Source organism: Pyxicephalus adspersus, chromosome 2, assembly GCF_032062135.1.
Source record: "Pyxicephalus adspersus chromosome 2, UCB_Pads_2.0, whole genome shotgun sequence".
Lineage (NCBI taxonomy): Eukaryota > Metazoa > Chordata > Amphibia > Anura > Pyxicephalidae > Pyxicephalus > Pyxicephalus adspersus.
In genome coordinates, this window is record NC_092859.1 from 15,600,674 (window position 1) to 15,621,780 (window position 21,107).

At 39.6% G+C, this 21,107-nt stretch overlaps 10 non-coding genes across 10 annotated transcripts; 5 read left to right on the forward strand and 5 right to left on the reverse strand.

The window, feature by feature from the left end:
* Positions 1-350: 350 nt before the first annotated feature.
* TRNAM-CAU (transfer RNA methionine (anticodon CAU)) lies at positions 351-422 on the reverse strand. The gene has a single exon. It is a non-coding gene; the product is annotated as a tRNA-Met (tRNA).
* A 122-nt stretch (positions 423-544) lies between these two features.
* TRNAN-GUU (transfer RNA asparagine (anticodon GUU)) lies at positions 545-618 on the forward strand. Its single transcript has one exon. It is a non-coding gene; the product is annotated as a tRNA-Asn (tRNA).
* A 391-nt stretch (positions 619-1,009) lies between these two features.
* On the reverse strand, positions 1,010-1,081 carry TRNAE-CUC (transfer RNA glutamic acid (anticodon CUC)). Its single transcript has one exon. It is a non-coding gene; the product is annotated as a tRNA-Glu (tRNA).
* Positions 1,082-1,434: 353 nt separating this feature from the next.
* TRNAK-CUU (transfer RNA lysine (anticodon CUU)) lies at positions 1,435-1,507 on the reverse strand. The gene has a single exon. It is a non-coding gene; the product is annotated as a tRNA-Lys (tRNA).
* A 7,846-nt stretch (positions 1,508-9,353) lies between these two features.
* TRNAK-UUU (transfer RNA lysine (anticodon UUU)) lies at positions 9,354-9,426 on the forward strand. The gene has a single exon. It is a non-coding gene; the product is annotated as a tRNA-Lys (tRNA).
* A 1,081-nt stretch (positions 9,427-10,507) lies between these two features.
* Positions 10,508-10,589, forward strand: TRNAL-AAG (transfer RNA leucine (anticodon AAG)). The gene has a single exon. It is a non-coding gene; the product is annotated as a tRNA-Leu (tRNA).
* A 2,377-nt stretch (positions 10,590-12,966) lies between these two features.
* TRNAL-AAG (transfer RNA leucine (anticodon AAG)) lies at positions 12,967-13,048 on the forward strand. The gene has a single exon. It is a non-coding gene; the product is annotated as a tRNA-Leu (tRNA).
* A 2,107-nt stretch (positions 13,049-15,155) lies between these two features.
* Positions 15,156-15,227, reverse strand: TRNAM-CAU (transfer RNA methionine (anticodon CAU)). The gene has a single exon. It is a non-coding gene; the product is annotated as a tRNA-Met (tRNA).
* A 395-nt stretch (positions 15,228-15,622) lies between these two features.
* On the forward strand, positions 15,623-15,696 carry TRNAN-GUU (transfer RNA asparagine (anticodon GUU)). Its single transcript has one exon. It is a non-coding gene; the product is annotated as a tRNA-Asn (tRNA).
* Positions 15,697-17,278: 1,582 nt separating this feature from the next.
* Positions 17,279-17,351, reverse strand: TRNAK-CUU (transfer RNA lysine (anticodon CUU)). The gene has a single exon. It is a non-coding gene; the product is annotated as a tRNA-Lys (tRNA).
* Between the last annotated feature and the right edge of the window lie 3,756 nt (positions 17,352-21,107).

The following is a 21,107-nucleotide window of genomic DNA, read 5'->3' on the forward strand; positions in this document are numbered from 1 at the left end:
ACACATGTCATTAGCTCTGCAAACCAATTTAAACCCATTACAGTAGACTGCAGCTGAACATGCATCTATAAATGAAATAAAATAAAGTGTTTTATTAATAGGCTACAAAAATGTTAAATGTCCATCTAGCCTTAGTACATTTTTGGCTGGGGGAGAACAAATGAAAAAAAAATTTTCTATACAGTGCATAGCTGATATACACAGTCACAGATGTTGCTCTGCCATTCATGCCTGCATTCTGACAATACTGCTGAATAATGTAAAAATATAAACAAGTACTTAAATGTATTTATTTTATGAAGATTACGTTTAAATTGAAAAATCAATATGCAATTGCCAAAAAAAAAAGTTAGCAGAGGATGGTTTCGATCCATCGACCTCTGGGTTATGGGCCCAGCACGCTTCCGCTGCGCCACTCTGCTTTGCCTGAAGGTATAATGCACTGTTATCACTATATAGAAACTCATTCTGCAAGCCGTCTCTGCTCCACTGCATATGGTAGTACAAGTCTTGTGTGTAGTACAAGAAATCGTGAACAATACAGGTCTCTGTGGCGCAATCGGTTAGCGCGTTCGGCTGTTAACCGAAAGGTTGGTGGTTCAAGCCCACCCAGGGACGCTAGCTTTTAAGTCATTAGTTAGTTAATTAAATTCTGCTCCAGCTTGTCAGTAAAAAGGATCTTTATCAGAAATGTAAAACGTGGCAGTACTTTGTGTTTAAGGTATTTTTTTAAACAGAATACACAAAGAGTTACAAACAGCTGCTAAACAGAAAAATATATATATTGCTCATATATATATTGCTCAATCTTGTACTTGAGTTGTAAATCTTGTAAAAAGTCAGTTCTTTATATCGAGTAATACACTGCATTTGTATTGAAATCTTGCCTATTCAATTGTAATTTGAATGATATAGATGCACGCACAAGACTTTCAACCCGCGGCAGATAATATACCTTTAGACATTAGCGGGGCTAAACATAAAATGTAACAATAAAAGAAAACATACATTCCCTGACCGGGAATCGAACCCGGGCCGCGGCGGTGAGAGCGCCGAATCCTAACCACTAGACCACCAGGGAAGCTGCCGGATTTCTTTGCATGTATGGTGTAGAGTCAGTATTGCTATTTCTAGGACATCACATTTTGTAATACTTTTTTAAGAAAACACTAAACAATGGTGCCTCCGATGGCGTCTGATTTAAAGTTTAGTTGCCGATACTTTGTGTTTGGAATCTAGATCATTTATACATCTCTCCTCATTCAGCAGTTGCAAGAATACATATTCAACAATATTGTTTTGGTACACTCTAACACCTACCTTATTGACGGAAGTATACATTTTTTATGGGGTATAAGAAGTGTTATTTAGCTGCTTGTTCAGCTAACTATGTATAAACAGTAAAACAAAAAACAAATACATAATAAAATCTATCGCCCAACGTGGGGCTCGAACCCACGACCCTGAGATTAAGAGTCTCATGCTCTACCGACTGAGCTAGCCGGGCAACTTGACAGCAATATGGAAAAATAGGAGGAAAAAGTTTTCACTAAACGCTATATAAAATATTTTCCTGAATATATACCGCAGGATATCAGCATGCAGGGAAGAGTAAAGGATAGATGATACCGCTACAATGGTGGGAAAGAGAGCAGGATGAGCCTAGATATGCTGGTTTCTAGGTGTGTTATACGAAGTACAGTTGCTAAAATAGTGTTCTTTTAACGCAGCCTTTCTCAATCTTTTTAACATGGAGAATGGGAAAAGCAATGTAAGAGGGAATCTTTCCACTGATCATCAAACTAATATACTGTGAGCTGTGCACATAGTAATTATATCAGGGGTTCCCTGAGGACAGAAATGTTAAAAAGACTGAGAAAGGCTGCTTTAAGGAACACTATTTTATTAATAATAACACCGCTGGCAATATTCCCGAGTGTGGCTCGGGGTGAAATTTTATTACAAAAAGGGGTAACCCCGAGCCACACTCGGGGTGGGATTGAGGGCTTGCCTGGTCCTCACGAGCCCCCGACATCCTCCAGCAATGCTGGCCTGGCATCTGTGTTCAATTGGTGTTGCCTGGCTGGCATCTGCATCCCGTTGGTATTGCCCAGCATCTGCGTCCCCTGATCTCGCATGCCCGGCATGTGAACGTTGGAGATGTGAGGCCAGGGGATACAGATGCCAGGGGGCATGCAACGTGTGTGCAGGCCACGTGCGTACATCGGGGGCGAGACTTGGGGACCCCAAGAACTGGGGAAATCCATACACTACAGTGAAAATTATTTCCAGCCACAGAATTTCCCACAGATTGGGCTAAGGTGGCTTATGTTGTCTGCCCGATGACCAGAGAGGCCATGGACATCTCCTTTGGGAGATGTGACAAACAGCTTCTTAGCTTCTATAGGAGAATTTTTGGTGGACAATTGTATGCCTCCCCAGGGTCCAGTTCTATTTTACCTTTACCAGGAATCTAACTACCGGTCAGCGTGTGGTCCAATTTGGCACTCTTCTAGCTGAGCTTGTCTGAAATAATGAAGCTCTAATGGCTACTTTTCTGGCAGGGCTTATCTGAGGGAATAAAAGATGAGTTGGCAGTTGATAACCTGATCTCCTTGGCTATTCATATAAACATTTGTTTCTAGAAGCATTCTCAGGAGAGGTCTCAGCAATAGGCTCCATCTTTTCAACAACCCCTAATCCTTCCTGTGACCCCCACTGCTCTATTCTATAAAGAGCCCATGCAACTTGGCTACTTATGGCTATTGCAGGAGTAAATGGCTCATTGGCAGTCTCATGTTTTATCTATCCATTGTTTACAGAGAAATATGATTAGGAAATGTCCACAAAGTCCATAAAACCCCACTGCCTAGTATGCTCAGATGGCAAGCATGTTGGGCCATTTCTTATACCGCTCTTATACCCCATGATATTAATACAACTGCACCAAGGCGTCACCTGTATGGAGCATTGGACTCACTTCTCCTTGGACTTCGTCATTCGTTTTTTTACAGTTTTGGCATTGAAAACTTTGGCTTTAAATATAACTGATAAAATTGGCAAATTAAATAGGGATATTGGGGATGTAGGGATTTTTTTTTGTGTAAATAAATAAATATTTTAGATCATGCATAAATCCAAGCAGAAGTGAACATTCACAGCTCAGTGAAAATGGTTAGCAGCAGAAACGCACCCATGAATTATGGCCACTCATAGTGGTGGGAGGGAAATGTGAGGGTTTGGTGGACTCCAGGATGTTTAGAAAGTTTGGAGTTGTGGGCCCAGCAACGCTTCAAGTCTGAAAAGTTCGACCATTCTGCACATCAAAGGACCGAAGCAACTTGATGGTCCTGACCCTGAAGGACAACCTCTGCACAGAAGGACTTTGAAATGTCTGGCCTGATTAGAGCTTAGCCATTTAGAGATCTCCACCATTATTTTCTGGGTCTACAGAAAGCACATCCAAAAGAAAGGGCACCTTGGGTTTAAAGAGGCATTTTCAGCATTTGTGTACAGTCCATTTTCCATACAAATGGTGCAGAAGCGACTTTGGGGGGTGGGTAGGTTGAATGAGAAAATTAGTATATCATGTAGATAATTGACCCTGAACTCACACAGGAGCTCTTGGAAAATGTCTTTGACAGAATGGTCCCCAGATGAGCAGCTGCAACAAGGACCAGTCTGGGTGACTTCAGAGGTAACTTGGTGGAGGACAAGGAAGTAAATGTTGTTGTGGCTCAGTACCCCCATCAACATCCAGATTGGAAACATACAAAGAAAAATTGGTCCTTTGTGGTAAGAGGTTCTACCAACCAGGCATTCACATCTTGACCAGGGCGACTGAGATACAGTTGCTCTCAAATTAAATAAAGCATCGGAGTGAGTAGACGTTTGTGTTGTTGCAGTTGTATCAATATCATGGGATGTTGGGAAGACTGGTTAAGGAATGGCCCAACATAGAAGCCCTCTAAGCATATTAGACTGAGGTTTCCTGGCCTTGGTGGACATTTCCTAATCATGTCTCTTCTGTAAAAAATTGATAGAGAAACCATGAGCTTTCAATTATCGCTTTCCTCCTAGAATAGTCATAGTGAGTTGCATGGGCCCAGAAAATAGCCATTAGAGCTTCATTACTACAGGCAACTCAGGTGGTTGTGTAAAATTTGACCACACACTGTCCGATAGATAAAGATTCCTGGTAAAGGCTAATTGGGGCACTGGACCCCGGGGAGGCATAAGCTGGTTTATTAAAAATTCTCCTTAAGAAGCTCAGATACTGTTGGTCACATCTACCAGAGCAGAGATGTCCAAGGCCTCTCTGATCAATGGGGGAACAACATAAGCCACCGTAGCCCAGTGTGGGGGAAATTCTGTGGCTGGAAATAAATTAGCAGTGCATGGAAATAATTTCACCTGTGAAGTGGCTTGGCTGCTGAAGCAAAATTAGCACTTGGATGACTTGGGTTGTTTTATGCAAATCCAAGCTCTGTCTGTTAGCATTAGTGAATGACTGTGATAACTTTGGCATTGTTTAAGAAAACTCTCACACATCTTGGATCCATGGAAAGGGTGTCTGACAAGACTACTGGTCCACAGTGATAAGACAGCACTGCATAATATGTTCGCAATCTTTAAATACTGTTTATTATTATTATTATTATTAATAATAATAATAAAAATAGTGTGGTGGCGGTAGAGAGACTAGAGAATGATGAGCTTTGTTGTGGACCACTTCCAATTGTCGCTGAGTTACATTCTGCCACACCTTATTGACTGCTGCAGCATTTCAAGCCCATATGTTTTGGTGTCCACTCATCCTAGAAAAGACCAAGATAGTGCTGGACCAAGAGTGGTGATTGTGACAGTATTCTAAAGACTGGATCTCTTATATTGTATGCCATTTTCTAGGATTGGGACCATTGTCGGGACCTGAGGGCCCAGGGTGCATGGGGTTTCCCTATGCCCTTGGTTGTAATCTCATAAAAGTAGAGACATGTAAAGAAGGGATCATTAGTATAAGTTAACAAACAGGAACAAGGGTAATTAGGGGCCAGCAGAGATGATTGAACCTCAAGGGTTACCATACATGGGTGGCATAATGTTAATATTATAGGGGTTAAGTGACAGGCAGCAACAATATTTAATGATGTCAAAGTGGCACTTTGTGGTTAACCATTTGGCACATTCAAAGATGAGGAATTGAATAAGCACAGATTAGGGAATAAAAGACCATTTTGACGAAGTTGGTAAGGAGAAAAAAAGTGATAAAAGAGGGGAAGAAAAAAATAGATTAAAATAAAAAAGAAAGAGGGGGAAATGTATCCTCTTTCTTCATTCCACTGTATTTTAAGGGAGGAGGCCTACATGTAGGGATCCATGGAAAGGGTGTCTGACAAGACTACTGGTCCACAGTGATAAGACAGCACTGCATAATATGTTCGCAATCTTTAAATACTGTTTATTATTATTATGGATCCATGGAAAGGGTGTCTGACAAGACTACTGGTCCACAGTGATAAGACAGCACTGCATAATATGTTCGCAATCTTTAAATACTGTTTATTATTATTATGGATCCATGGAAAGGGTGTCTGACAAGACTACTGGTCCACTACTGGTCCATTAGGCTCCAAATGGGCGATGAGTGTAGGAGGTCTAGGATGGCACAGAATACTAGATAATGTCTCATTGATCATAATGCCTTTAGGTCTTATTAATTCCTTGCCTGCTGTATAGGACAGGTCTATTTTTCTTGGCTTTGGAAAAGTTTATTTAGCAATAAAAAAAGAAGATTTAGCAGGCATGTCATCTTTGTGACTGGAAAGGGCTATGTTGTTGTACAAGACCACCACATGTGGAGTACCAGGCCATATAATGTAAACAGTATATAATGTATATATGTAATATGTGGGCATTCAACATAAATGTTGTCTTTTTGCAAAGTACATCATCCAAACTTTAACCCAACTGGGGATTATCTTTCCCAACTTTTTACAGTACACACATTTTTAGAACTCCATATTATATTCTTCTATGCCCCATGCTGGACACTACCATTCTCCTTTATCCCCCTACCCCCAACCCCCCCCCCGCCCTCCCAAAAAAAAAGAAAAGGCAATCTTTTTCTCAATCTCTCCCCCCACACACACCATGATTGCATTCAACTGCCTACTGACACCATTTTTCCTTCCCAACACCTGCTGAGCACCAATGTGCCCTTCCCCTCAACTCTCTCTAGGTACTTTTGTTCCTTCTTCCTCTTACAGGGCACCATTGTACTCCCCTGCACTTTATTGCTCCCCCCTCTCACACTATCAGTCCCAGCACCCTCCTTTCCTCTGGCATTATTTTGCACCTAAGTCTTAAAGCTAAACTAAACCTTTTATCAAAAATGATGATCAGCCAGGTTGGTATTTGCAGAAGGGACAGGGGGTGTCCCATCCGCAGTGAAATAACCTTACCTGCCTGATTGCATTTTTTCAGTTTATACCTACCTGTCCCTGTTCTGCCGCCATCTTCTTCCTTTTTCTCCACCTTACTTCAATCTTTCACTGTCCTAATTGGGCAGGCCAGGATGATGTAACTCCCATTTAGGCACAGGAGACTTCATTCAGTCCTGGCAGCTGCAAGGGATGCACCAATTTTTGGCAGTTGAGGAGAAGTGACTAAATTCCATTGCAGAATAGACACTGCCTGCCCTTTCTGCAATAAAACCTTGCCTGATCACAAATTTTGAAAGTGGAAGTTTAGATGATTGTTACTGGAAACGATCTTTTATGAATATTTCCAGTGACAGATAAACAAATAAGCTTTGTACGCCCAGAACCGTTCTGTTCTATAGAGAGGGAGAAGAACCAGGAAGAGGCACTGCGCAGTGCCAGAGGAAAGCACAGTGGGGTGCAGCTTCCTCCTGCCTGGTGGTACTGATGGTCACAAGTCACGTTTTTGCCCAGACATGCACATCCACCATTTATCTCGGCAAATATCAACAGATCTGTGTATATACCTTTACTGGGCTCCCTTTGTTACACCTTACTGATAACCCCCTCCCCTGCTGGACACCGTTCCTAGGGCATTACAACAGTGAGTTAGGCCTCATAGTAGAGGCAGAAGCCTAAATATTTTCTTCCTAAGACAGTTAGAGCTTTATCTCTTTTGATTCAATTGTTAGTTTTTGTTTCTGTTTTGTTTTGTTGGCTGCCATGCAGTGATACAGTAGGGTTGGTATACATGCCACAAATATCACCAGTATTTATGGCACCAGTTATAGTGCCAAAAGCTGTGCAATACATGCATTGAATCCCTGAAAGTGAGGGTAGATTGTGTTGTAATGTGTTTTTCCACTTCAAAAGCTGCAGGATAAAAAGTTGGCTGCTATAAAGTAATGCAACTCATTGTTGGAGAGGGTGATGGTAGCTCCACTACCAGCCTGTACTTGGCTCTTCTGGCTCTGCTAATGTGCCACTTTTTATTGGGGGATCATTATTGGAGGAAGATAGGTTCAAGGTCCACTTTAAGTCTCCTATGATACCCATTGGTGCATGGAACAGCTAAATGGGTATATATATATATATATATATATATATATATATATATATATATATATATATTGTGAGGGATTAAGCTCAGGATTGCCTTTGCTGGGGTCAAAGGACACTTGTCTGATTCATCCCATTCAGATCACACACTGAGGTAAAGGTGTTAAGCTGACTTGTAGTCAGGTTTATTTGAAGGTTGCGGATAAAATAACAAAAATAGCAAAAGAAAACCTCGCCTGTCCGGCACTTACTATACATCTGACGTTCCTGTCTATCAGCTGGAGGGCTTCTCCCTGTCAGCTCGAAACAAAGCTTTCAGCAACCTTTTACTCAGGTTTGAATTCATTCACAGACCAACTTTCTGTGTCCCCAGTCAGAGAGCTCACTCACACAGTCCCCCTGGCTGTGTCTCTCCAAATAGAGCTGCGCTGACACAAACCCGTCTGTGTCTCTCCAAGGCAAGCTGAGCCCGCACAGACCCCTGTCTGTGTCTCTCCAAGTTAAGCTCCTGACTGAGCTCCTGGCTATATGTTATATCCCCACCCTCAGTGCTTCTTCATTAATTATCTCACAGGTGAGAGTCTTCCACCTCCTACTTCACACAGGAGAGGAATCTTGGGCAAATATATCTCACTTCCACCTCCAATCCTGCCTTGGTGTCACAATATATATATATATATATATATATATTGCTTCCTGCTTAAAAAGACTCCATCTCTTATCAGTAGGTTACTATCACTTTAGACAAAAGAAACTGGACTAAAGTTCACTTTAACCTTTAACACCTGAAACCAGCTCATGAGTCAGCCGCATGACATGCACGGCATTTGTGCACTCAGCTGTTAACTGGCAAGGTCAAAACACCATGCAAAGCATGCAAAAATAAGACAGGCAACTCATAACCATTTAGCGATTCAGGTCCCTTTACTAATGACTTCTTGGATTTGCTCACTTTAATGTTAAAGTAGATGAAATCTATTCTCGAGGGGAAGGGGAGAAGGAAACTCTTGCAGATTCTCATGATGAATATGTAAAAGAGAGGGTTTCCTGGCAAAACATAATTTGTCTGTTATTACAATGTTTTAATATAAAAAGTCCATGATGGTCTTAAAACAAATGTTATTTTTATAAAAAGGTGTGAGTGAGTCTTTAATTCAAACAGTAGAATCAAGTAAGAAGTCTTGGTGCCAAACACGTTTCACCCCTTTATCGGGCTGATTCAGGGGATGTTATCGGAGTAGACACATCACAAAAGTACTCACCGTGGTATTTTTCAGGGGTACACAGGTTTAAAGAACCTTATTGGCTACAGAAAACAGTAAAGGACAGGTTGATGTAATGAGGTGTCTGGTTTAGTGCTATCTTGAACATATAATTATAGCAGGGTTAGAAATTCTTGATGCTAGAGGCTGGATCCAGCAGGGGTAAAAATCCCTGATGTTGGGTGCTGGAGCAGGCAAGTTGAGTAAAAAAAGTGGATTATGTAAAATGCATTTACTGAAATCATTGCAAACAATTGTAATTGCTTGGAGGTAAAATTGAATTTTTGGTTTCAGTTTTTTCAGATACACCTAAAACGAGTATGCAGATACCTTTGTTACAACTTTGTTGCAGTTAAACACTTGAGCTGCATACTCATCCTGGGCCAATGAGTCAGAGGAGATTAAAAGCAGAGGATCAGAACACCAGTCAGGCAAACTGTAGAACCAGGTCAAACATATCAGATTACACAATCACTTAGTGAAAAGTCAATTTAGGTTAATGTACTGTAATACTGCACTGATGTAAAAAGGTTTTCCAGCCTTACTTTACAGAGCCCGGATAGCTCAGTCGGTAGAGCATCAGACTTTTAATCTGAGGGTCCCGGCTTCAAGTCCCTGTTCGGGCGTCTGCTTTTTTTCTCTGTTATAGTTTATCTACATTATTTTCCTTAAAATTAATTTGCCAAACATATCTTCTTTTTTAATGCCAAATAAAATTTACAATATGAATGTAAATGATCCTGAAACTGTATACTTTAGTGTAGTTACATCTACAAGATAAGGGATTATAGTAGCAATTGGTTTTTGCCTTGTGTGCTGCAGCCCACGTAGTAGAATGAAAAAGTGATTTAAGTGGCTGTAGAGCCACCTGATCACTTCTAGATATGAGCAGAGGACTGATCAGATCCTCCTGAGTAAAGTTGTCTCACAATAGATGAAGAACCAAGTTTCTCCTGTGAAAGGGACAAATATAGTTGTAATAGACCCAATAAAGAAGACCTATCACAAAAGAAACTTATCATTTAACTTGAAAAAGGAAAAAATACAACAAAAAACAACAACAAAACAAGCCTCCCTTTTTACCAGACTATGACTGGTCATCACTTTCTTGTACCCCCCACTAAGTACCATGCTTGACCAGTGGCCAGCATTGGTCTTGATTTGTACATGAGGACCTACCAGTGTCCATTGACATTCCCATGCTGAAGAGAAGAGGACCACAGTGCTAGCTGGTCAGACTATGGCTGGTCTTGTTGCCACCCCTCTTAATGTACAATGTGGGACCGGTGGCCCCACCAATGTAGGTAATGACCTACCAATGTTTACTGACAATCTAGTGAATATAACCACAAAAGCTTTTATGTGACCATGGGTTAATGTAAGAACTATTTTGTCTTATTCCATTACATAGATTTTTAAACTTTCTCAAGTCTCCTAGCAGGTTACTACCCACCCTAGAATAAGAATAGTAATAGTCCTAAAATTAAATATTATTATTATTATTATTATTAATAATAATAATAATAATAATAATAATAATAATAATAATAATAATAACAACAATAATATTAATACAAAATAAAATTAGGTTCTAAACCACCCATCTAAATTTAATATTAACATCATTCAAAAAACTATTATTACTATTATTTTAGGACTTCTATTAGGACCACTACTATTTTAGGACTTCAATAATACACTACATAAGGTAGCGTGGCCGAGCGGTCTAAGGCGCTGGATTAAGGCTCCAGTCTCTTCGGGGGCGTGGGTTCGAATCCCACCGCTGCCAATAAGATTTTTCCTGTGAAAATTAGTATTCAACCAAATGATTTAATTTATTAGGCACATAAAAAAAAAAGATATATATATTTTTTGAAAGCAGAAGACCCGTAGAATACAGATGTGAGAGTTGCATTTTTTTCAACTCTATCAGATTTATGTAGCCTAGTCATAAAGAAGCAACAATCTTTTAATTGATTATCACTTTATTTTTCAGTATTTTTAATTTTGTCATCACCTTTTATAACACAATATTTACAAATATAATGATTGCTATCTTTCAACAGTGAAAATGATGATCTAAAACTGTACACCCTGCCCAAAAGTGACTATTTTTTTCAGCTGATTCTTTGCACGAATCTGAAAACTAGTGATATTTGTGTATGAATTACACTATGATTCAGATAATTCTCCTATTGAGTGATCAGGCAAAATACATTTGATTCACTATTTGATAATAGGATCGAAATTAAATTATAAGGCATCACAGAATATCACAACCAGTAAACAAGACATTGCATAGCAGTCCTCAATTAAAGGAGATGATCCCCAAATGGTTCAATATTATTACTGTAAAAAGTCCTTAATGGCCATTCCAGAACCATCATTTTTTCTGCTGTAGCCCCTGGAGGGTTGACTTGACACTGTATTTTGGATCATCGATATGTTTCCCATGAACAGCTTCTGGACTGATAAAGGTAAGTTGTCCTCCACTTTATTTTGATAAAATGCTGCATTCATATTGTGATGAATTTTTGCTCCTCGTGCTGATGAAGCTCACATCCCCAGGACAACAGAGATTAACCTCCATGCTTCACAGTAGGGATGGTGTACATATGTGCCTGAACACAGCCTGAACATTTGTGCTGGGGATGCTGAAAAGATACATCTCAGACTGCACGTCTACAGGGAAGCAGGAAATGCTGCAAGCTGCTGACCGGGGGGGCTGGCAACTAAGTTTTTGACCTCCTTGCTGCTGCTCGCAAAGCACTTAGGCAAATAAAATTTATTTAGTCTAACATACTAAAGACTACATTAAAACTGTTTTAATTTTGTTCAATCAGTGACACATTAAGAGAGATCCTTGATAAATTTCTTATCATGTGACACCATTCATCCCATTCCCAAACCCTCTCCAAATCTTTATAGATAGATATCTGTCCTTTGGCTGCCTCTCTAGATTTGCAATTTTTTTCAGATGAGGTCAACCCGTTTGGTGGTGGGTGGGCTACTTACCAATTTAGATTGAAAAAAGTATTTTAATTTTATATATTGATAGTATTATGATACCCAACATTCCTAAATAATAACCAACTGTTCCCAACTAATTATTCAGTTACTCATCAACATAGCCCCAATCCTCACAAATCCTTTGTTTCTCCACCATTGAAATACAATTATTTAATTATTAATTGTTTCATCATAGCATGTTCCATAAATATATGGAAAGTTTTCTGCATGATCAGTCATATTTTTAAACAATGACCAATACTTCGCAAATTCTTCCAGGGGCCTACAAAATGTGTGCACCTGCAAAAAGACAACATACCCAATTTTTAGGTGGCTCTTTAAAAAAAAGAATACAACTCACCTAATTAGAGTTAAATAAATCCAGAAACCACATCAGCTGGAATCTGAAGGCTCAGGAAGGCTTAGAGTTGATAACTCTCAGGTTCATGACGGGAAGGGAAGATCAGATAGTGATGTTCCTCAGGTTCTTGCATTAACTATGGATATCGATATTAAATACAGGTGAGTCTGGGACAAATGTTGGGAATTCAAGATGGGAGAGAACCAGACTTGGCTTACACAAATGGAATTTATAATGTCCAATTTATTCCAGTCCTAAAGTCTGAAAATGGCTGAACAGAACATACAGGAATTTGTGGTTATAAAGTCATGACTTTGAAATACCCCATTATTGCCACATATCAACATCATTAAAAGGATTAAAAATCAATCAATACTTATAAGTGAGGAGATTCTGTGTATTTCCTATTTGAACATTAAATCACATTCTTATGTTGGAACTGTAAAATACAATCTGTGTTGTTATGACTGTTGGGTTAGGTGTGTCATTTCAATTGGTTATCAGTGCATTGTCAGTTCTCGTTATCAGCATACCTGGGAACATTTACTGTGGTTTGAAAATGACTGTCTGAAGGGAAGTAATTTATATATTATTATGGTTCTGTAGACAAACGGCGCTGACTTGAATATATAGCATATAACATAAGCACAAAACATTATTCTTGGCAATACCTGTAGCAAAAATAAGCAATTGTTGGAATATAAGGGCAATTGAAACAATATTACAATTTAGTTTGGTTTAAAAAAACAGTCCACCATATTGTCTCTCCAGCATGGAGCCATTGTATCAACCATGTGGTAGCGTGGCCGAGCGGTCTAAGGCGCTGGATTAAGGCTCCAGTCTCTTCGGGGGCGTGGGTTCGAATCCCACCGCTGCCAAGTATGTTTTTTTTTCTTTAGAGACACTTTTCCCAAAGTTACATTCCTTCTGTAAATATTGTGTAGTTGTTTTTCTTTTCTAAAGCTCCTTTTGTATTTTTTAAAAAAGTCTGAGGTTTGAAAAATCTACATCTCACTTGTCATAGAAACCCATTCATTAGCATATTAATAGCCAGGTGTCAGTTTTTTTTTCTTGTGCTAAATGGGACACTGGCATAGTCCCCAATCTGCCTTATCTTGTGTTCCCATTGCTCAGCATGTCCCTGGCACAGAGCTTTGTGTGTGGCATTGCCAGGGCAGTGCCCAATCTGCTTGGCATATTCCTGGCAATATGTGCCATGCCCCTGGTAGAATACTTTTATCTCAGCATTTCCCTGGCATAGAAACTCACATGTCCCTGGTATGCCCATTATTCCATTTTCCAAAACAGCAAAGCCAAATATCTTCTGTCTACAATGTTTGTTTGCCAGTCCCGCTGATAATTGCAGGTAAAGTATCCATATCTGGTGTCTATGCATTGAGTGAAGTTTTATTACAAAGGATTCCAGCTCATGGGATAATTTTAGGAGCATGGAAAAATGACCTGGCTGCTAAATAAGTAAAGAGAGGAAAGAAATACATTATGACTACAGGCTTGGCATTGCATATGTGTAAGAATCTTATAAAAAAAAGTGACATTCCCAGGGTAAATCACATTTTAATTACCTGGCTGCTACCCAACCCCTAGATTACACCAGATTGTATGTAATTTGTATCTGCCTGTGTGAGTCCATCCAGCTAGATTGTGTGAGAGTCTCCCTCTAGAGGCAGCTAACGTTATTGCAAGCTCTGATCCCTTTTCCTTTAATAGCAATTTGTTACAATTGGATATTCTTCCTACAAACAATCTAAATCATTGACACCCTTACTCTGGGGGAAGTACATTCCTCCAGAAATTCATTCTATCCTAGAATGGTTGAGCTGCAACAAATGCATCTACTAAAACTGAGAAAGGTTTTTGTTTTTTTAGAGTCTACACTTGGTTTACCAATCATTTTACTGATCAGTAATTGGCCAATCCGAAGTCTAAAACCATGGCACATATGTGTACAACATTCCCCCCTTCTGACCATGGGATGGGGAAAGGGTGAAGCACAGGACACATAGGGGATTGGGATCAGCTATGCTTTGGTACCATGACTTATGATCAGTACTTACCATCTCATCCGGTTTGTTCCAATCAAAAATTGACATCCGATAGAAAACCCCACAAATTTCTGGCCTGCTATTGGTTAACTGTTCACTGATCTGACCATCATTGTTCATTTGGTGTCCAATTTAAATGTTATTATTAGCATGGTGGTGAGTAGGATAAATGCCTCTTACATTAATGGCCAGTGGGAAGAATGTTTCCCTTACAGTGACCCACAACAAATTGCTGAAAAACCCTGCGTTGTGTTACTATACAAGTTTGCACGCACCCTGTGGTGAATGCTGAAGACTTTGCGCTGGGCCTTGTTGTCTAAACTGTGCAGATTAATTTTTTTGGGAAGCTTTGAGACCAATTAAAAGTGAATAGAATATTACCACAAATCATCTCATTAGCTTTACAATCCTATTTAAAAACATTACTGTATACTAAACTGAACATGTAACTATAAATGAATTTTAATACAAGAGGGAAGAAAAGCAAATACTCATAAAGAGTGCTTCTGGCTTCAGTAGATTGAAGGCAAGAAAAATATTAATATTTAAAATATTATATATAGTACATACTGGTGTACAGAACAGTCACAGATGCTGCAATGCTATGCATGTCTGCATTATGGCAATATTGAGGAATAGTGTAAAAGTACACATTTGAATCCATCTATAATATATGTATTTCCTTTATTATAAACACGGTTCAGCTGAAAAATTATTCACTTAAAAAATATTTTTTAAGCACCTTATAATATATATGCTGCAAAACTGGTGTAAAGAACATTCACAGATTCTGCTCTGGTCATGCATGTCTTTGTTGTGGTAATACTGCTGTATAGTGTAAAAAACTGAATCGATCTGTTTTATGCAAATATCCTTTATGATCATGAACGATTAAGTGAAAAATACAAATAAAAAAAAAAGTTAGCAGAGGATGGTTTCGATCCATCGACCTCTGGGTTATGGGCCCAGCACGCTTCCGCTGCGCCACTCTGCTTCATACTCTCACCCTGGAAATCTACGTATACAATGCTTCTTGTACATACAATGCCAATTTAATGTTAGCCTGCTGCTTTTTATTTCTGTATTTTTTTCTTCCACATTTCCATTAGCAGGACCTGCAGTTTAATTTACCTGAAATGCTTTGTTATTGTGCCCTGATGAGTTTTTATATTTGCTGTTGCAATTCTGCTCAACTTTTTGTGGAATTCAGTGTGACTACTGATGATGAGGATTTGTAATGATTAATTCATATTGTTTTAGTCTATTTTGGTTGTAGTCCTTTATAAACGTGAGTTTATTGCATCTATGAAGCCTGGGGAACAGAGCAGGAAGTCTAACACTGCTGATAGATCACTCATGTAGATCATAACTGTATTTCATCTTACAGCTGTCTCTGTGGCGCAATCGGTTAGCGCGTTCGGCTGTTAACCGAAAGGTTGGTGGTTCAAGCCCACCCAGGGACGGGCAATATTTCTTATACTGCTGACTAGCAAACTGCAGAGGTCTAAAGAAGCCATGCGTGCTAATTTTTTAACAAGCACCGCTAAAACGACATTGGCCTTCATTTATACATTGAACATTTACTTCTTTACAAAAGGACAACATGATCAGCATGCAGGTGTCTACTATGTGGATAGGTGTGACAATGTACACATAAAAATGTATCTAAATTGTTGAGATTTGATTTACTTTTTTGATTGCCTATGTTCATTTTCAATACAACTGTGTGCAATTATTTTCTTTTGGCAGCTTGCATGGAGACAAATAATTATTTAGCACTTTTTGCATTTTAGGTCAATAATAAAAAAAACATTATCCTTCAAAAAAATTGCGTGTGCAATTTTGGAATACATTTTAAAGTACATCTGGTGCATTTTTAATTTTTTTAATCTTTTATAAGTTATTAGACCACTAATTGAAAATTGTAGCACTCACAATAAGATTTTGGGGTCAGTAGAGTAGGATATAGGAAGTTATATCAATTCTATGCATATTATATATATATATATATATATATATATATATATATATATATATATTTGTTTGATGGGCCTACCCAGTTCAGCTTCAGGTGAGAGAGGCATTAAAGTGTACCTAAACTCAATTTTCACTTTACATAAAAGGGTAGACAACTCCTTTATGTAAAGTAAAAATTATGGTGTTTTTTGTTTTTAACTGCAACACCCTTTTTTTAAATAAAAAAGGGTTCAGCACCACCCCCTAATTCTTGACTGCCTAGGCAATTGAGAATGAATGGGAGCCTAGAGCCTCCCGGGATACCTACGTCAGGCATCCCAAAGAGGCTCTTGCTGCATCTCAGGCATGCGCAGAAGGAGCCTTTTCATGGGAAAAAAAATTTGACGATCTCACACATGCGCACTGAGATGGGCAATTTTTTTTCATCATATGTCACCCCGTCTTGTACCTGGGTCGGGTGACGTAGGATGAAGAACCTGGAAGAAGAGGCGAAGATGGCGGTTCCTGAAGCGCTGGCCCCGGGACAAATGTTGGGACCAGATGTAAGGCACCCCTGGATGGATCGGAGTGCACTGCGGGATTAAAGGTAAGTGTATTTTTTTTTTGCCGTTTTTAGTTTTTTCTACTTTTTAAGTTATCAGTTCCTCTTTAAGCGTATGGCACAGCGCTGGCTATACTATGCGTTTCAATGTGTTTTAGCGTCCAGTCATCATTTTTCTAAACGGCAGTCTGGTTGCTAGAAGTTTCTGCATATTGCTATCCATGACCTGATAATTCTGACAATCCATGTGAACCTACCTGGGAAATGAAATATTTAAAAGTCTGCCTTCATTATGTATAGCTCAGTAATTACTGTTCAGGTCTAAAGGCAGTTGGAGGCATCCCCTATAATCTTGCCCCTGCGTACCCCAAATACTTTTACTCCGCATATGTGCCGTCACATAATGTTTAGAGTGGTACCCAAAGCATCCAGTCTAATGATCATATGATTGCCCCTAATCATAACTTTTAAGTCACTGCACAGTATGGAGTTTTTCAAACAGTTAAAACACTTGTGAGGAAAACATTCGCCCAACGTGGGGCTCGAACCCACGACCCTGAGATTAAGAGTCTCATGCTCTACCGACTGAGCTAGCCGGGCTGTGTGAAATCACCCTCTTGTTTCTTTGAGTAGTTTGTTGAGTGGTCATTGCACATGAAGGGCTGTGCTTTCATTGCAAGTGTGTTACTATACCGTAGTAAAGTACCCTAACCAATTCCAGACAGCAGGTGACATATTACCATTCATTACTAGAAAATAAAAAAGAAACATTTTTTGTAATCATTGGAGACCAGGACACACTTTTATAAATCAGATTATCACTCTGATTTCAGATCAGTTTCGGGTCAAGCCAACTTTTTGAGTTATCAGTAATGTTGGTTTTCAGGGTGCATGCTTGTAATTTTAACTAAAGCACCACTTAGGTAAATGTTTCAATATATTCATTTAAATCGACACAAAGTGACAGCCATACGAGAAGGTTCAGTCAACTACCAGTGTGTCCTCAAAAACTTTGCAGTTCTTTTGATGATTTTCTTGTGTACACTGAGCCTGAACTGTCTCAGTGAAGCATCCAGCAGTAGTTGGTTATCATACTCTTAGTCCATAAGTATTGGTGGCAAGATTCTATTGACTAAATGTCCTGGTGAAACCATTCTTCTTGCTTTTCACTCACCATGCCAAGATGTTCAGAAAAGTACTTTACATGAGAGTGTAAAAAGAATCCCCCTTAATACTTATCCCATATGGTCTAGCGGTTAGGATTCCTGGTTTTCACCCAGGCGGCCCGGTTTTGACTCCTTATATTGGAAGGAGTTAAGCTGCGTACACACTTCCAATTTTTATCGTTGGAAATGAACGACGAACGAACGACGAACGATCGATTGGGCAAAAATCGTTTGTAAAAAAAGTAACCAACGACGCCGAGGAACGAGGATAGTCGTTGGAAATGAACGACCGGACCGGCGGATCGGATTGGACGACGATCGCTGACCATCTATAGTGTGTGTACGGTCGTTCATTAATCGTCCATGGTCTGAGCATGCGCGGTGAACGAACGTTCGCTCACTTCCTGTGGTGCACGTCACTTCCTGTATCGTTCAAACGATCGCATCTATCGTGTGTACAATATCTGCGAACGATCGTGTCGTTATCTGTATGTACAGGATCGGTGCTTTACGATCGTTCGCAGATATCGTGCAGGATCGTTCGACGTTCGTTTACCAACGATAATAATTGGAAGTGTGTACGTAGCTTTAGTTTACTTTCCTCTTCAAGCTAACTACAGACAAGTGCTACATGAAAAAAAACTTCAAGAACACACAATTTTCAAAGCTTTAACACCAACCTAAGTTTTCAGTTATTGCAGCTGTCTATTCTACATATGCCAACCACCTGACTCATCCCAAAATGCTTCCTTGATTTTCCTCTCACTTCAGTAAAATCTCCAATGCCTTTTCTCTTCTATGGTTTAGAAGAACCTCCTCCGAGGCATTCTATTTCTAAGAATGAGCTAATTTTTAAGAAAGACTGCTCCAAGGCCTTCTTGCTTCTATGAGTCTATGATCTCAGGTAATCAACATTCTTACTTGGATAAAGAGATTTTTTTATTGGATTGAATGCAGGCAGAACTTATGAACTATAATGGAAGTAAAAAGGAAAATGTATTACTTATATAGCATAATTTTCCTTTCCTGATAAACGCCATGTGAGCACACAATGGGTAAATCCCTTTCCACTCCCACTCTCAGGGTGTAACTAACTAAATTCAAGGCAGTTCACATACCTAGTGTTCTGTAACCAGCCCTTCTCAAAATATAAGGGTGGGTATTTTTGGAGTTTATCAGGAAAGGAAAATTACGGTCGGTAATTCATTTTCCTGACCATCTCCAACACATGATAGGAAATAAGTAGCACACCCAGGGAGGGATATTTAAAAATACTTAAAGCTCACAAAGAAACCAATAGACAGATCTTTTTTTACCAAAACTAACAGCCATTAAGGCTGCCAGTTTATTGGAGTAATGACTTCATGTGTGAGCAGGAGACAAGGTTGTCACCTTACAGAAGGTGTCTAATGAAACTTCAATAGCTGCACAGGAAGAGGACATGTTATGAATGACCTGTGTCCGTAAAAGGATTTTTAACTGTTTGCCCGATTACCAATACAGATGGTTTAGACCAGGGGTGTCAAACTCAAATGCACAGTGGGCCAAAATTAAAAACTTAGACAAAGTCCCGGGCCAACCTTGAAATTTATTGAAAAAATTGAGGAAGTTTATCTTTCTCATTAGATATAAAACCTTTTCATATGGAAACAAAGAGGTTTTGCTTCACATTCAATCTGAAACAAGCCTATAATAGAAAAAGAGGCCTAAGAATTTATTTAATATTTTATTTAAGAAAAAATCTTATGCCTCTTTCTCTATTTGTAGTTAAATTTCATTGGTAACCTTTTTTCACAGGCTAACAATAATAAAAACAATATTCTTCTATGAAAATGCAACCATTCAAGTCCAAGCCTTGGAGAAGCAAGGAAAAGTACAGCTGAGGGGAGTGTGGGAAATGCCAGACACGGCCAATGCGAGTCTAAATCTTATGAGTGACCCGTTGCTAAAATTCCCTCTTCATTAAAGTTCCCTCTTCAGTAGCGCCGCTACTAAAATTCCCGGCATTACTTGCATCTATAAAACAGTCCAATGTGGGGCCACGCATAGGCAGAGAGGCCGCTGGTCTATAGACGCAAGTGATGCCAGGTATTGTAGTAGCGGCGCTATTTGAATGCAGAGGTGGGACAGCTGCAATTCATATTTAGGACTCCTTTGGGGGCCAAAAAAAGGACATTGGGGGCTAGAGTTTGACACTCCTGGTTTACATATACATGACATATACAGTAGGTGCCAAGGCATTCAGGTATTCTTGAAGTGTACTGCTGATGTAAAGTTTGCTGGTCCATTGACCATCAACTAGAAGAATGTGTGGAGCACAGTCTCCTGTTTAGATGAAACCTCTGGGCTGAGGCCAAGCATGAGCATTATAACTGCCCAGTCTAGAAAGAAAGTGGTAGAAGGCTCTTCGGCACCCAGATCTCTAAAACTCCTCTGGCCACAATGACAACCATTGAAAGGACTGCCTTCAGCAACAGTAGGCCTAGTGAGATCTTGACCCTGGTCCAAATGTGTCTGATGCAAGCAAAATTGAGTACAAAATAGGTCTCCTTCCAGTGATCTAGCTCCCTGGGGGATTACTACACTGCAATTTGCATATGGATTGAACAAATGAAGGTGTTGAGTGACCAGTAGTGACCAGTAACCAGTGAACGATAAGACCTCTGAACCTTGACCTTCATTGTAATGAACCCAAGTGCTACACCTAATGGAGTTCCAGAGTATGTTGTATTTGTTTAAACAATGATCTAATAGTGCTTGGTAAAGCCTATGGTATTAGGGAACCATGATGGCCCTATGGATAACATGCATATTATGAGCAACTGCTGGATCTCAATGAGCTTTGTGGCAGTACCCAAGCTTGATCCAGGAATCAGGATCAGGAAAAAGGATGGTAAGTCCAAAAAGAAGGTCCCACAGAGTTCTAAACATGGACGGAGTCCAGAGCGCGTGTCATCAAGTGCTTGGATGTTATGCATTGATGTGAATTTGTAATCCTCATTATTGTCAGTTTCATCTGTTGCTGCAATGTTTTTGTGCCTGGTCTGTAATGCCAGTTTGGGTAGTTTATCAATTAGTGACTTTTAATGCAAGCTCGCCAGTGTAAAGCTGTCGGAGATGCGCGGCTCCGGCCGCGAGCTTTTTCAGTTGCTGAATAGCGCGACGGCGTACGATTTCAGATCGCGAATAC